The sequence below is a fragment of the Eubalaena glacialis genome, chromosome 11 (assembly GCF_028564815.1).
Source record: "Eubalaena glacialis isolate mEubGla1 chromosome 11, mEubGla1.1.hap2.+ XY, whole genome shotgun sequence".
NCBI lineage: Eukaryota > Metazoa > Chordata > Mammalia > Artiodactyla > Balaenidae > Eubalaena > Eubalaena glacialis.
In genome coordinates this window covers 68,496,896-68,513,882 of record NC_083726.1, presented here as the reverse complement: position 1 = coordinate 68,513,882, position 16,987 = coordinate 68,496,896, and the positions used below count along the sequence as shown (strand labels likewise).

Genomic DNA, 16,987 nt, shown 5'->3' with positions numbered 1-16,987 from the left:
CTTGGGGAGACACAGAGATTAAAAGCAACAGACACAACTTCACAACCCCACTAAATTCTAAGACAGAACTATAAAAAGAGATCCGTTCTAAGACCCTAGTGATGGTATAGAGCTAGCAGGTTTTTCATTGTATGGGGGAAGACAGGCACTATGGATGGCTCCCAGTTGGGTTACTCTTATGTGACAGTTGTCCACTCTATGAGAAGAATATTCCTACAATGCAGTACTTTAATTAAAAAAGAAAAATGAGTGCCTTCTACGTGCTTGGATAGTTTAACCCTAAAGAGTTTGATAAAGATACCATAATAATATGACAGGCTTCCACTATTTCTCCAAATGAGAAACAATTATAGAACAGCAGCATGTTATATGTACTCTAATAATTTCAATATATATTTATGCAGTTCTTCTCTAATAAATCCCACCCCTGCCTAAGGTATGGAGGAGAGAATAGAAGAAGGAAGTGATTATGTAATCTTCATTTGTCCTTGAGATTCTCACCTCCATTTTCTCAACCCCATTTACTAAAGCACTAATTTAAATGATAAAGGCAAACCTAAAGCTCTTACATTTTTGTTTCTTTCCATCACCCATTCCTCAACATTTATTACAGGTCTGCTGAAGGCAAGAGTTACAAGTCTGGAAAAGTAGAGTTTACATTTAGAAGATTAAACCTTATGCCTACTAGAGACAAAAGAGCAAAAAGAACAATGAGGTGTTAGAGACTCACCTCACAACAAACCTCCCAAGAGGACTACAGGAGCCCTTGGGATCAAGAGCAATGTACCCTCATATCTGGGCAGAATAACCAAGAGAAAAGGGGATCCTGGAAGGAAGCAAGGAAGTAGAGAAAGAACTGGAGTCTTTTTATACTTTTCTTCTAACCCCAAACAGGAAAACTATAGACCATTTCTTTAATTTAACCTTTAATCTACCTTAGAGAGGCTCCTGAATTTAAATGGTAATCCCTGTCTACCTACCTCCCAAAAAAGGAGATGGGAAAATTATGTAAGGCACAGGAAACATTCGCAAATAAACAAATCCTAAGAATTATAGGAGAGGAAACACAGTAAAATACCATACACAAATGCTTGTTACAGAGGAATGGAAATGAATTTCATCTACAGCAGTGGGGGTAAAAGGACAAGGTTCAAAAACATTGCTTCTGAAATATTGCTCTGTTCTGTTTAAACAAGATTATAAAAACCTTACATTATAGAATTTCAACTCTAGAAATCAGTCTCTTTTTTGTACAGATGTTAAATGTCATTCTTTGACTGGTTCCTCAAGAACTGTCACTTCCTTTGTACTAATCCCTTCCAAATTGGTACAAGTTGCTATAGTGAAACTAATACCGGGGGAGGGGGGAGCAAATGTTATGTATAGTACACAGGACATCCACTCTCTCTTTACTCTAGCTATGCCTATCATCAGAATTTCTTAAACTCAACCTAGGTAGCCATCTCAGAGATAAACACAATTTTATGTTATGTAAGTATATGATGAATGTGTTCTCAAACGAATTTTTCACACATAATTTAAAGAGGCATTTCACAATCCTACTCCTATAATACACTACTATTCTAACCCAGAAATGTTATTACATACCATGAAAACTTACTTTTAAAAAAAGCAAAAAAAAAACCACAACACTTTTCCATGCTAGCATCAGGCATGGGCAGATACTGGGATTCTCTCCGAAATTTATCTTATTATTGGGGCTTCAAATGCCCCAAGAACTGGACTTTTGGCTGTGATTTTCACACTATTTCTAGCCATTACTTTCTTTTTTTTTTAACACCTTTATTGGAGTATTAATTGCTTTACAATGTGTGTTAGTTTCTGCTGTATAACAAAGTGAATCAGCTATATGTATATATATGTCCCCATATCCCCTCCCTCTTGCGTCTCCCTCCCACCCTCCCTACCCCTCCCCTCTAGGTGGTCACAAAGCACCTCGCTTATCTCCCTGTGCTATTCAGCTGCTTCCGACTAGCTATCTACATTTGGTAGTGTATATAGGTCCATGCCACTCTCTCACTTTGTCCCAGCTTACCATTCCCCCTCCCTGTGTCCTCAAATCCATTCTCTACGTCTGAGTCTTTATTCCTGTCCTGCCCCTAGGTTCATCAGAACCACTTTTTTTTTTTTAGATTCCATATATATGTGTTAGCATACGGTATTTGTTTTTCTCTTTCTGATTTACTTCACTCTGTATGACAGATTCTAGGTCCAGCCACCTCACTACAAATATTTCAATTTTGTTTCATTTTATGGCTAATATTCCATTTATATATGTGCCACATCTTCTTTATCCATTCACCTGTCAATGGACACTCAGGTTGCTTCCATGTCCTGGCTATTGTAAACAGTGCTGCAACGAACACTGCAGCACATGTCTCTTTTTGAATTATGGTTTTCTCAGGGTATATGCCCAGTAGTGGGATTGCTGGGTCATATGGTAGTTGTTTTTAGTTTTTTTAAGGAACCTCCATACTTTTCTCCATAGTGGCTGTATCACTTTACATTCCCACCAACAGTGCAGGAGGGTTCCCTTTTCTCCACACCCTCTCCAGCATTTATTGTTTGTAGATTTTTTGATGATTGCCATTCTGACCGGTGTGAGAGGATATCTCATTGTGGTTTTGATTTGCATTTCTCTAATGATTAGTGATGTTGAACATCCTTTCATGTGTTTGTTGGCAATCTGTATATCTTCTTTGGAGAAATGTCTATTTAGGTCTTCTGCCCATTTTTGGATTGGGTTGTTTGTTTTTTTGATATTGAGCTGCATGAGCTGCTTTGTATACTTTGGAGATTAATCCTTTGTCAGTTGCTTCATTTGCAAATATCTTCTCCCATTCTGAGGGCTCTCTTTTGGTCTTGTTTATGGTTTCCTTTGCTGTGCAAAAGCTTTTAAGTTTTATTAGGTCCCACTTGCTTATTTTTGTTTTTATTTCCCTTACTCTAGGAGGTGGGTCAAAAAGGATCTTGCTGTGATTTATGTCATGGAGTGTTCTGCCTATGTTTTCCTCTAAGAGTTTTACAGTGTCTGGCCTTACATTTAGGTTTTTAATCCGTTTTGAATTTATTTTTGTGTATGGTGTTAGGGAGTGTTCTAATTTCATTCTTTTACATGTAGCTGTCCAGTTTTCCCAGCACCACTTATTGAAGAGACTGTCTTTTCTCCATTGTATATTCTTGCCTCCTTTATCAAAGATAAGGTGACCATATGTGCGTGGATGTATCACTGGGCTTTCTATCCTGTTCCACTGATCTATAATTCTATTTTTGTGCCAGTACCATACTGTCTTGATTACTGTAGCTTTGTAGTATAGTCTGAAGTCGGGGAGCCTGATTCCTCCAGCTTCATTTTTCTTTCTTAAGACTGCTTTGGCTATTCGGGATCTTTTGTGTTTCCATACAAATTGTGAAATTTTTTGTTTTATTTCTGTGAAAAATGCCATTGGTAATTTGATAGGGATTGCACTGAATCTGTAGATTGCTTTAGGTAGTACAGTCATTTTCACAATGTTGATTCTTCCAATCCCAGAACATGGTATATCTCTCCATCTGTTCGTATCACCTTTAATTTCTTTCATCATTGTATTATAGTTTTCTGCGTACAGGTCTTTTGTCTCCTTAGGTAGGTTTATTCCTAGGTATTTGATACTTTTTGTTGCAACAGTAAATGGGAGTTTCCTTAATTTCTCTTTCAGATTTTTCATCGTTAGTGTACAGGAATGCAAGAGATTTCTGTGCATTAATTTTGTATCTTGCTACTTTACCAAATTCATTGATTAGCTCTAGTAGTTTTCTGGTAGCATCTTTAGGATTCTCTACGTATAGCATCACGTTATCTACAAACAGTTGACAGTTTTACTTCTTCTTTTCCAATATGGATTCCTTTTATTTCTTTCTCTCTGATTGCTGTGGTTAAAACTTCCAAAACTATGTTGAATAATAGCAGTAAGAGTGGGCAACCTTGTCTTGTTCCTGATCTTAGAGGAAATGGTTTGTTTTTCACCATTGAGAACGATGTTGGCTGTGCGTTTGTCATATATGGCCTTTATTATGTTGAGGTAGGTTCCCTCTATGCCTACTTTTTGGAGGGTTTTTTCATAAATGGGTGGTGAATTTTGTCAAAACCTTTTTCTGCATCTGAGATTATCATATGGTTTTTATCCTTCAATTTGTTAAAATGGTGTATCACATTGAATGATTTGCGTATACTGAAGAATCCTTGCATTCCTGGGATAAACCCCACTTGATCATGGTGTATGATCCTTTTAATGTACTGTTGGATTCTGTTTGCTAGTATTTTATTAAGAATTTTTGCCTCTACGTTCATCAGTGATATTGCCCTGTAGTTTTTTTTTGTGACATCTTTGTCTGGTTTTGGTATCAAGGTGATGGTGGCCTCGTAGAATGAGTTTGGGAGTGTTCCTCCCTCTGCTATATTTTGGAAGAGTCTGAGAAGAATAGGTGTTAGCTCTTCTCTAAATGTTTGATAGAATTTGCCTGTGAAGCCATCTGGTCCTGGTGTAGCCATTACTTTCTGATATATCATTAAGTTATCTCATTTAACTGTTACAGTATGTTTTGAAGAAGGTATCTCCATTTTACATGCAGTGAAATTAAGTAACTTGTCCAAGGTCTCAAAGCCAGTGGTAAGTAGTAGGATTGGAACTCACTAGCCTTTTGCCAGAAAATAAAACAAATATTAATCCAAGTCACTAAATATTAAAAATATTCAAACAATGAGAAGCAGTAACACCCTTAATGACTCAAATGACTATAAGATTATTAAGCTGTTATCTGCCTTATTCACTATATAACCCAGGATCCAGCACCATGCCTTCAAATGAGTGCCCAATAAACAGCTTTGAATGAATGATTTATTAATATGTATAATAACCTTAGATAATATTTACTCAACACATTTGTCAGGCATGATTTTAAACTAAATATATAAATAAGTTATGCTCCATGGGGAAAAAAGTAACACTTTAGAAATAAATAGCAAGACAGAGGTTCAGCAGATAAATAGTAACTATATTAAAAAAAAAAAAAAAGAAACAAATGGAAATTTCAGAAGTGAAAACTACAATGTCTGAAATAAGATCTCAACAACAGGATGGAAATGCAAAGGAATGAGTCAGTGAATGTGAAGATACAATAGAAGTGATCTAATTTGAAGAACAGAGAAATAAAAAACTGAAAGAAAATGAAGAGTCTCAGGGTCCTATGGACAACATCCAAAGTTCTAATCATGTCCAGAAAAAGGAGAAAGAGATTGGAACAGGAAAAAATATTTCAAGAAATAATGTCAAAAAAACCTCCCTAACTTGGTGAAAGGCACAAATTTAAAAACTGACAAAGTTTTGTGTACATCAAATAAGACTAACTCAAAAAAAAAACAAAATGAAAATGGAAAAGACATTTCAGTGAAGAAAAACTAAGAAAATTTATCACCAGCAGGGCTACTTTAAAAGACAGGCTAAAGGAAGTGCTTCAGGCTGAAGAGAAATAACACGAGAGAAAACTGAAGTTTCATTAACAAAGAAAAACAACAAAATAGTAAATATTTAGGAATATTTAAGAAACTACTTTTTCTCCTCTAAAGTCCTTTTAAAAAGTATATGATTATTGAAAGCAAAAATTGCATAATTGTCTAATGGGGTTTTCATTGCATGTATACGTGTAATACATACAACAACATAAGATAAATGTCACTGGGGAATTATAGGGCTTCTACATTTAGTTCAACCAGTAAATATGAATTCTAAGTAAATCTTCTGGCATATATATTATGATCCTTAGAGCAGTATTGTCCAGCAGAAATATAATGTGAGCTGCATATGTAATTTTAAATTTTCTAGTAGCCATATTTTAAAAGTTAAAACAGATAAAATCAATTTAGTAAATTTTACTAACCCTATTATGTCCAAATATTAATACTGCAACATATAATCAATAAAAAATGTATTAGGGCTTCCCTGGTGGCGCAGTGGTTGAGAGTCTGCCTGCTAATGCAGGGGACACGGGTTCGAGTCCTGGTCTGGGAAGATCCCACATGCCGCGGAACAACTAGGCCCGTGAGCCACAACTACTGAGCCTGCGCGTCTGGAGCCTGTGCTCCGCAACGAGAGGCCGCAATAGTGAGAGGCCCCCGCACCGCGATGAAGAGTGGCCCCCGCTTGCCACAACTAGAGAAAGCCCTCGCACAGAAACGAAGACCCAACACAGCCAAAAATAAAAAATTAATTTAAAAAAAAAAAGTATTAAATGAGACATTTTATATTATTTTTGTGGTAGTAAATCTTTTAAATCTAGTGTGTATTTTATATTTACTGCACACTTCAATTCAAACTAGGCACATTTCAAGTTGTCAAGAGAAGATCTCAAGCAACCACTAAAAAATAATGCAAAGAGATGCAGCCCAAGAAAAGGGCTAAAGATAAATTTAAAGTAGAATACTAAAATATATTCACCTAGTCCAAAAAAGGTAGTAAATGGGGAACAAAGGAACATATCATATCAATAATTACATTAAATGTAAATAATCTATACCAATTAAGAGATTGTCAGGGCTTCCCTGGTGGCGCAGTGGTTCAGAATCTGCCTGCCAATGCAGGGGACACGGGTTCGAGCCCTGGTCTGGGAAGATCCCACATGCCGCGGAGCAACTAGGCCCGTGAGCCACAACTACTGAGCCTGCGCGTCTGAAGCCTGTGCTCCACAACAAGAGAGGCCGCGATAGTGACAGGTCCGTGCACCGCGATGAAGAGTGGCCCCCGCTTGCCGCAACTAGAGAAAGCCCTCGCACAGAAACGAAGACCCAACATAGCCAAAAATAAATAAATAAATTAAAAAAAAAAAAAAAAAGATTGTCAGATTGGATTGTTAAAAAGACTGACTTACTTGGATCCACCTTCTAGAGTAATGAACATAAAAACAAAAATAAACAAATGGGACCCAATTAAACTTAAAAGCTTTTGCACAGCAAAGGAAACCATAAACAAAACAAAAAGACAACACACAGAATGGGAGAAAATATTTGCAAAAGATGCAACCAGCAAGGGATTAATCTACAAAATATACAAACAGCTCTTGCAGCTCAATATCAAGAAAACAACCCAATCAAAAAATGGGCAGAAGATCTAAATAGACATTTCTCCAAAGACATACAGATGGCCAACTGGCACATGAAAAGATGCTCAACATCGCTAAGCATTAGAAAAATGCAAATTAAAACTACAACAACCTCACACTGGTCAGAATGCCCATCATCAAAAAATCTACAAACAGGACAGGGTGTGGAGAAAAGGGAACCCTCCTACACTGTTGGTAGGAATGTAAATTGGTATAGCCACTATGGAGAACAGTATGAAGATTCCTTAAGAAACTAAAAATAGAGCTGCCATATAATCCAGCAATCGCACCCCTGGGCATATATCCAGAGAAAACCATAATTCAAAAAGATACATAGACCCCAATGTTCACTGCAGCACTATTTACAATAACCAAGACATAGAAGCACTTAATGTCCATTGACAGAGGAATGGATAAAGAAGATGTGGTACATGTATACAATGGAATATTACTCAGCCATTAAAAAAGAATGAAATAATGCCATTTGCAGCAACATGGATGGACCTAGAGATTATCATACTAAGTGAAGTAAATCAGACAGAGAAAGACATATATGATATCACTTATATGTGGAATCTTAAAAAATGATACAAATGAACTTATTTACAAAACAGAAACAGACTCACAGACTCAGAAAACAAACTTATGGTTACCAAAGGGGAAAGGTTGGGGGTGGGGAAAGCATAAATTAGGAAGTTGGGGTTAACATATACATACTACTGTATATAAAACAGATAATCAACAAAGACCTACTGTACAGCACAGGGAACTCTACTCAATACTCTGTAATAACCTATATGGGAAAAGACTCTGAAAAAGAATAGATACATGTATATGTTAAAAAAAAAAAAAAAAGCCCTAGGATGAGAATGAAAAAAAGGCAGTAAATGGGGAACAAAGGAGCATACCATATCAATAATGACATTAAATGCAAATAATCTAAATATATCAATTAAGAGATTGTCAGATTGCATTGTTAAAAAGACTGACATGCTGTCTGCAAGAAACTCACTTTATTTTCTTTTTCCAGGAAAGTAAATTTTATTGAGCTCCATGGCTGCCTTTAGAAACAGCCAGGAGGGAAGCGTGACATCATGGGGGGGGGGGGGGGAGAAACTCTCTTTAAACATAAGGACATAGGAAATAAAAGTACAGAATTAAAAGTATGGGAAAAAATTACATCATGCAAGTAATAATCAAAGAAAGTTGGAATGACTATATTAATATGAAACATACTATAAACTTCTTTTAAGGGCTTGATTGAATTTGTTTCTCCTTCATGTTCTGTTTCAGTTTTATCTAATTCTGTAGCAGTTTTGAAACAATAAAGATATTTTGTTTCATGCATCTTCCTCATATTACTCATGTTTATGTCCAAGTAACTGGACATGTACAACAAACAGTTCCTAAAGAAATATGGCCTAAATCATTAAAGCTGTCCTATCTGAAGCCTTTTTTTCCCCCTAATAAATTCATTCATTTATTTATTTTTGGCTGCATTGGGTCTTCGTTGCTGCGCGTGGGCTTTCTCTCGTTGTGGTGAGCGAGGGCTACTCTTCGTTGCAGTGTGCGGGTTTCTCACTGCGGTGGCTTCTCTTGTTGCGGAGCACAGGCTCTAGGCGCGCGGGCTTCAGTAGTTGTGATGCGCGGGCTTCAGTAGTTGTGGCTCGCGGGCTCTAGAGCACAGGCTCAGGAGTTGTGGTGCATGGGCTTAGGTGCTCCGCGGCATGTGGGATCTTCCCAGACCAGGGCTCAAATCCGTGTCCCCTGCATTGGCAGGCGGATTCTTAACCACTGCACCACCAGGGAAGCCCCTCAAGAAGGCTTTTCTATGATAAGGTTTTCAGGTGAATGATAGCTTACAAAATTTTAAGTTATTAATATTTTATTCCCAGTTAGAACAGTAGTTTAAAGAAACAATTTTCTTGACAGGCCATCCAGGCATACAAAATATTTATGTTAACAAATCATGTATCATTTGTAAGCTGTTTCACTGATCCCAGAGAATTTTCAAAGCGATGTTGCTGTGGCTGCTCTTTTTAATGTTTATATTTCTGTTTTTGTTTACTTTAAGCTGCTAAACTACTACTATGGTTAGGGTTTTGGGCCTGGCATTGGACTACAAAGATAGATTAAGATACTATATCCTTCCAAAAAGTGGAAGAGCAAAAATAGGATACAAAAGATGAACAACAAAATAGCATATGCTAAGTGCCAAATGTGAGGTACAGGTCACTTTTCAGGACTAATTTAGTCAGAAAGAATTCATTTAGAACACTAATAGAAGATAAGGGCAAAGACACAATTATGGGCCAGAATGTAAAGGGTCTTTAAGTCCAAGGTAGGACTTAAATTGTGCTTTGTAAAAAGTAGAGAATCACTAAGGAAAAGTCCACCTCTCTCTCACTTACTATTTTGAGAGTAGTTTCTGAGATGTTTAAATCGGGAGTTTCGAAAATAATCCAGCAGCAGAAAGTGGGGAAAGCGAGGAAGCAATGGAAAACTAGTTAGGAAAAAATACAAACAACACTGGGGAGCAATAAAGAAGGCCTGATTAGGGCTAAGCTCCCCAAGAGCAAAGGCCATGTTTCATCCCCAGACCTAACAGACACATAGATATCAACAAACCTGGAGCACAGAACTAAAGGTACAGAGAATGCCTACTTTTTATCAGGAAATGAACTGAATACTCTGGCACACCTTTGCACATTTAACCCTCAAAACACATACCACAGTACATTCTAAATTAAACCACCACCAAGATTCAATACTAGAACACTGCTAAAAAGGCTTGAAAATCATTCACTAAACAGAGCTAACTTAAGGGGATGAAAGATAGAGATGGAGTTAGCTGCTATTACCACTGGACTCAGGTAAATGTTACTTAAAATTAAAATAGGTGAGGAAACTGGGACATTGATTAAGTCACCTAGGAAAGGTGACAATCAGTAGTATATGGGACAATCAGCATTCAAAGCCAGGTCTGATTGACTCCAAAACCTACATACAAAAGAACTCAACTAATTTTTACCTTACTGCTAAAATTACGTTAAGAAGACTCTCTCAAAAGTACATCTGAGAACTCTAAGGTAAAAGGAAAAATAAGGAGGAAGATCAGTCTTATCACTAAGAGATGTGAGAATCTCAAGGGGGGTTAAATTAAAAGTTGAGAACATATCTGGTCATTAATTTTCACTATAACTTTTGGTGTAATAATCTTTTGTAAAAACAAGTAAGTATAATCCTTAGAAGAACATGTCTGTATGCTGCTATTCTTCCTGGATGTGTTGGAACCCAACTCTGTGACCAAGGTGTCCTCATGAGGGATGGTGAAAGAACCCAGAGTGAGGTACTAGAACGCAAGCAGAATGGCAAGATGCTCTGCATGAGGTATAAGAGAAGCCTGGAATGAGGAATGCATCCTGGCACAAGGTGTCAGAGCCAAAGTAGAGTGAAAATGTTATGCAAGACGGGGGAGAAAGCAGCAGTGGCAATGGGAAACTGGCTACATACCGGGGATTGATGATGTAAGTAAAAACACTAAGGATGATAATGGGAGCTAGGCTATTCCTTTTAAGAGAAAGGAGTTATAAATTTTGAGAAGGAGAAAACTAAAGCAAACACTGTGTACTGAAATTGGAGAAACTGGTACCAACTCACGGTTTTTTACATATAGATGGAGACGTAAATACAGCGCTCAAATCTTGGTTTCTAAACTCCTTTCTCCACTAAAAGAAACCACTCCTTGGAGAAATGGTTGATTCCAGGGCTGTGGCAAGGAAAGTTTAAGGTGAGCCTGGAACATTTTCTTGTGTCAAAAAGTAAGGAAGTGCTCAAAGCAAGTCAAAAGAACACAGAAACTAGCTTGAAGGGGCTTTCACTGGCCAAAGCTGGGACAATTTGAGAATGAACAAATAGCAAGTTTGATAAGGAATGGGCTTAATATAGTCTCAAAATACTTCCCCACAAAGTACTTATTAATTACTAAGACAGGAAAAAAACTTGCCAGTGAAGAAGCTTGGGAGACTTCACCTTAATTAAGAGATCAAAGTGCACATCATCAGTAAGAGGACAAATAGACACTGTATTATGCCATCTGACAGGATGCCATGAGAAAACAGTATCATCACTGTGATACTCCTACCAAAAAATTCACAGTCTGAATCCAATCATGAAGAAATATCAGGCAAATCCAAATCGAGAGAAATTTTACAACAAAACTGACCTGTAATCTTTCCAAGTGTCAAGGTCATGAAAATCAATAAAAGGCTAAGGAATTGTTCTAGTTTGAAGGACATTACAATTAAATGAATGCAACACAAAATTCTGAACTGGATCATTTTGTTATAGAGGAAATTACTGTAAAACTGGCAAAACTTGGATGAGGTTTGAGGATTATATGGTAGTAATATAGCAAGGTTAATTTCCTAATTTTAATATTGTTTATGTAACAGAAAGAAAGTCCTTGTCCTTGTTTGGGGTGATGAGACTGCATCTGCAACTTACTCTCAAATAGCTTTGGGGGAAAAGTTCTTTGCATTGCACTTGCAACTTTTCTGACAGTTTGAGATTGTTTAAAAAAAAAAAAGGAAAAGAAGATTACTTATATTCATTTACAGCATCTAAAACTAAAATATAAGCAAAACAGTACTCCTTTCAAATGAGGAATATGTGTTTCCATCTCTTCTTATAATAAGAAAAGACTCTGCTTTATTATTCATGGGATTCTTTTGATCTATATCTGCACTGTCCAACACAGTACCACTATTCTGTTCCCCGACTGCACTGGCTATATTTCAAGTGTTCAACAGCCACTATCTACTACAGTTACTATCAGCTACTATATTGGGCAGCAGAGATACAGAACACTTCCATCATCACAGGAAGTTCTACTACTAGACAACACTGATGCAGAGTTTGGGAGGTCAACTGACATAACGACTAACTAAAGGCCAAAGAGTCAGATGGACTTGGGTATAGATTCTTAGTAAGTGCTCTGACACTTAGCAAGTCATCTGACTTCTTAACTTCTCCAGAGCCTCAGACTCCTTTCTGTAAAATGGATTAAATACAACCAATACTGCAAGGCTGCTGAAAAGATCAAATGAAAATTCATGCAAAATGTCTAGAACAGAGTGTTTGGCACACAGTAAATATCTGATAAACATGAAGTCTCTTCTGTAATGTGAGTAGATAATTTCTTAATCTTTGATCCCAGTACCTTTAGACCTAGTTACGCAATTACTGGAGCATCGGTTCAAAAATAAGCTTACTATCCTGCTTGTTCAAAAGCCCAATGGGGCTTCCCTGGTGGCGCAGTGGTTGAGAATCTGCCTGCCAATGCAGGGGACACGGGTTCGAGCCCTGGTCTGGGAAGATCCCACATGCCGCGGAGCAACTGGGCCCGTGAGCCACAATTACTGACCCTGCGCGTCTGGAGCCTGTGCTCCGCAACAAGAGAGGCCGCGATAATGAGTGGCCCCCGCTTGCCGCAACTAGAGAAAGCCCTCACACAGAAACGAAGACCCAACACAACCATAAATAAATAAATAAATAAAGCCCAATGAGCTCCATGTTGTTAAACGTAAGCAAAAACCTTTTTTTTTTTTTTTTTGGCCACGCCACGCAGCTTGTGGGACTTTAGTTCCCGGGCCAGGGATTGAACCCGGGCCCTCAGCAGTGAGAGTGTGGAGGGCTAACCACTGGACCAGCAGGTGATTCCCCAAAGAAAAATCTTTCAGCTCTCACCTTATTCAACTCTCATCATCACTTGACTCTACTGACTACTCTCCCCTTGAAATACTCTCTTCCTTTGGTTTCTGTAATACCACACTCACCTCCTCTCTGACCTTCACAGTATTCTTTGGGAGCTCACATTCCTCCAACAAACTTTTTTTTTTTTTTTTTTAATGTTAGAGGCCACTGTGATTCCATTTTAGCATCTCTTTTTTCCAAGTTATATTAGCAGTTTATGCAAAAGAATGAGACTTGCATAGTCTCAAGTTTCAAACCACAATTACTATTTTTAATGTTTTCTAGCTGAAAGCACGTTAATTCATTACGTATTTGTTAAATATCTACTGTACGTCAGACATTGTTCAGTGTTTGGGGACAAAACAGTGACCCAAACTGACAAACCCCATTCTCATAGAACTTGCATTTGAGTAAAGAAAAAAACATAATAAACTTAAGTTAGTAAATTCTACAGTATCTTGGAAAGTGTTAAGTGCTATGGAGAAAAATCTGGCTTAAAAAGGGCTAAGAAATGTGGGAGGAGGGCCTGTGTTTTACCGAGTAGTCAAAGAACATCTCAATAGTAGAGTAGAAAGAGTGAAGTAATGAAGTCAGAGAGGATGAAGAGACTCAAAAGGCTCAGAGCCTGGGAGACCATAATAAGGATTATGGATTTTACTACGACTGAGAAGGGAAGCCATTTGAGAAGAGAAGTGACATGATCTGATATATTTTATCAGCATCACTCTGGCTGTTGAGTGTCAAAGATTCTAGGTGAAGAAAGGTCATGGTGAAACCTTCTAGGACATTATTTTGTGAGAGATGACAATGCTGTTTTTACATTTTATATTGAACTTTTTTGTGCTTAAGTACTAGGAATTACAAAGCCACAGCTTTAAATAAGAAAAGCGAGGACCACAACAATGCAAAGATGAGTCTTGGGAACAGCAATAAAATGATAAAGGGTATTTTAACTCTAGGCTCTAGTCAGTGTTACTAAAAGTTAGCACTCGGATGCAAGATAAAGATACAAAGCTATTAACTTACTCTTAAGGATAGAGGATACAATTAAGATTATTTCACTGGGGCTTCCCTGGTGGCGCAGTGGTTAAGAATCCGCCTGCCAATGCAGGGGATGTGGGTTTGAGCCCTGGTCTGGGAAGATCCCACATGCCGCGGAGCAACTAAGCCCGTGTGCCACAACTACTGAGCCTGCGCTCTAGAGCCCGCAAGCCGCAACTACTGAGCCCGCGTGCCACAACTACTGAAGCCTGCGCACCTAGAGCCCGTGCCCCGCAACAAGAGAAGCCACCACACTGAGAAGCCCGCGCACCGCAATGAAGAGTAGCCCCTGCTCGCCACAACTAGAGAAAGCCTGTGAGCAGCAATGAAAACCCAACTCAGCCAAAAATAAAATAAATTAATTTTTAAAAAAAAAGATTATTTCACTGGGCAAGGTAAGTCAAGATCCAATTTACATCACTAAAAGACAAGCGTAAATGATGGCAGAGCTTACTAAAAGGAAGTTACAATGAAAATTATTCTAGAGCTGACTCTAACTTTTATGCCTGCCACTCTCCTTAGTAAGGTTTTACAGCTATTTCTCACTGATGAAAACTAAAAAAAAATAAAAGTTCAGTATTAGATAGATGAGTAGGATAATTCTGCACTCTCTTATTACTAAAAGATGCTACTGATGAATCAACATCATGTAACAGCACTGATTCATCCTATCTCTGATTAACAGCACAGCTTTTAAAGAAAATTGTTTAAAGTATTGGTTAGTGCCCAAAGGATTATGGGGAAGCTGAATGATCTCTGAAAAGTTTCAATCTTAACCCAAGGACCCCGTTACCACTGCCTAAAGGCATACAAAAAAATTTCCCTTAAAAATTTCTCCATGACATATGTTTCAGGCAGCATATTTAGGAACAATTTTCCATTTTCTTCCACAGTTCTTTTCCCCCTTAACATAGTGAAGAGTGTCTTTACAGCATGAATACACTTAGAGTAAGGAGACATCCAAATCTTACCCAGCCAAAAATGTAAGATGTACTCAAATTCTCAGGCAAAAAGGTCACTATCTGAATGTAAAACGGAATGATTATTACTATACTTGCAAGCACCAAAAAATAATACAGCGAAAAAATGCAGTTACAATAAGAATTGCTAATTTTTAAAAAAAAACCTTCATATTGCATAAACAAAACACAAAGTAAATTCAGATTATCTTTGATAGGATAGTATAAGACAAAAGAAATCCAAAGACAGTTTCATTTCTTCTGCCCAGTAAGTTAAACAACAAAAACAAAAGTCCCACAAATTTTTTACTGAAGCTCTTAGCCAAGAGCAAAAAAAGTGAAATGATTAAGCCAACTGCCAAAGAAACAGGAAATAGAAAGCAACAGTCTGGAAAAAGACTTGATTACATATCAAAATTTTAATACCAATACAACACAAAAACCACCAGTTATTTAAGAATGTACTTCAATATCTTGCTACTGAGGTAAGTGGTCATATGTATGAATTAGCGTCTCTTTTAAAATGAAAAAAATGCATCTATTAAACACGCTCTTTCCAATATTCAGTGAATTTCCCAAATTGGGAAAATTTTAGAACAGCATCTACTAGCCAAAGCATTACATTAAAAACGTTTTGGTCAGTTTTGCCTAAAAATCTCAGTTCACTAGTAGTATGACAAAGACGTTAAAATGCAATCCAAAATGAATGAAAAACGCTCACCTCGTAGACACTTTAGGTAATGCGGTACAGAAATACTTTGAGGATATTTTAAAATTCCGCATTCGAGTCTGAATGTTTTAATCAACTAATCTAAATCAGGCGCTCACTTTTAGAACCATTTTTCAAAATGGGGAGCAGGGGGGGCAAGACGGCCAGCCATCTCTAAGATTTGACTTTAATAGTTCAAAATTCCTAGTATCTGAGGACGGGTGCAGCTAAGTTTAGATCTCCCGGCCCTTTTGTTGTCAGTCCAGGAAATTGGTTTAAAAATCGGCGGTGGGAGAAGAGTTTGAAATTCAGGGCATGGGGTAACGCGGATGCTCAGAAGGGCCGGCACTTCCCTAGTCGCGCACTCCGAGAGGTCACGGCGCAGTAAAGTTTGGTTTCACAAGCGGGCTTGGACGCTATTGACAAAAGCAAAGTCTCCCAAGTCAAGCGGGCGCGGGGGTCAGGGAGCGCCCGGAAGCCCAGCAGGACACGTTTCCCCGGAGGGAGGGGGTGGACATGTGGCGACCCTGTAGCTGAGCTTCTAGCCCCAACCCACTCCCCCAGGACCCCCGGGCGGGTACGGGCTGCGCCGGCGGAGGCGGCGGGAGGCGGGTAGGCCACAAGGAGGAAATGGGACGGGGTACCGACAGCGAGGCGGCGGCGGCCGAAACGGGGCCGCCCTCGTGGGATGGCGAGAGGGAAGGGGGGCCCCTCCCCGCCGCAGCTTTCCCCGCTTCGAGAAGCGGCTTCAACTTTCCTCCGTGCGCAGAACGCCGCCTGGGCCGCGCGGATTCCGAAACTTTGTCCGCCCTCCCGTCGCCCCGGGCCCGCTCACCGGCTCTGCGCCGGCCCGTAACCCCCACCCCGCCCCGACAGCTGCCCGCGCCCGTCCACCCCCAGGGTCGGCCCGTGTTTACCTCAGACTGAGGTCGAGGCGCTGGCTCCGGCGGCGGCGGCCCCACTGCAGGTCCCTAGGTCCCCGTCACGCCGCCGCCAAGTTCCCCAACATGGACTCCTTCGTTCGCTTTGAGGTGTTCCGGGGGCCGCTGGGGCGCCGGCTCTGCTGCCTGGGGCGGGTGGCGGCAGCGGACCCGGGCTGCGCGGCTCCGCGCGGCTTGCGCCACCGCTGCTCCCCCTCCCCCCGCCTCGTCTGGCCTCCTCCCTCCCCGCTCCGCGCGTCCTCTTCCCCCTCACCCCCAGCTCCGCTCCTATCCACTCAGCCGCGCCACCACAGGTCGGCGCGCTACGGTGACGCCAGCGGCGGCGGCGGCGGCGGCGGCGGCGGCGGCAGGACCCTCCGCGCTTTCTCTACTCGCTCGCTCTGGCCCTGCGTGCACGGCTGCAGCGCTCAACCGGACCGCAAGGGGGC

The 16,987-nt window shown here is 39.7% G+C and overlaps 1 protein-coding gene across 4 annotated transcripts in view; it reads right to left on the bottom strand.

Moving 5' to 3' along the window:
* The window catches only part of SCAF11 (SR-related CTD associated factor 11), a 79,312-nt gene extending 62,558 nt beyond the window's left edge, over window positions 1-16,754 (bottom strand). For all 4 annotated transcript variants that reach the window (XM_061204821.1, XM_061204823.1, XM_061204824.1 and 1 more), the window contains exon 1: window positions 16,536-16,754. The gene's annotated coding sequence lies outside the window, so the exon portion shown is untranslated. The remainder of the gene's footprint in view (window positions 1-16,535) is intronic.
* Window positions 16,755-16,987: the final 233 nt, after the last annotated feature.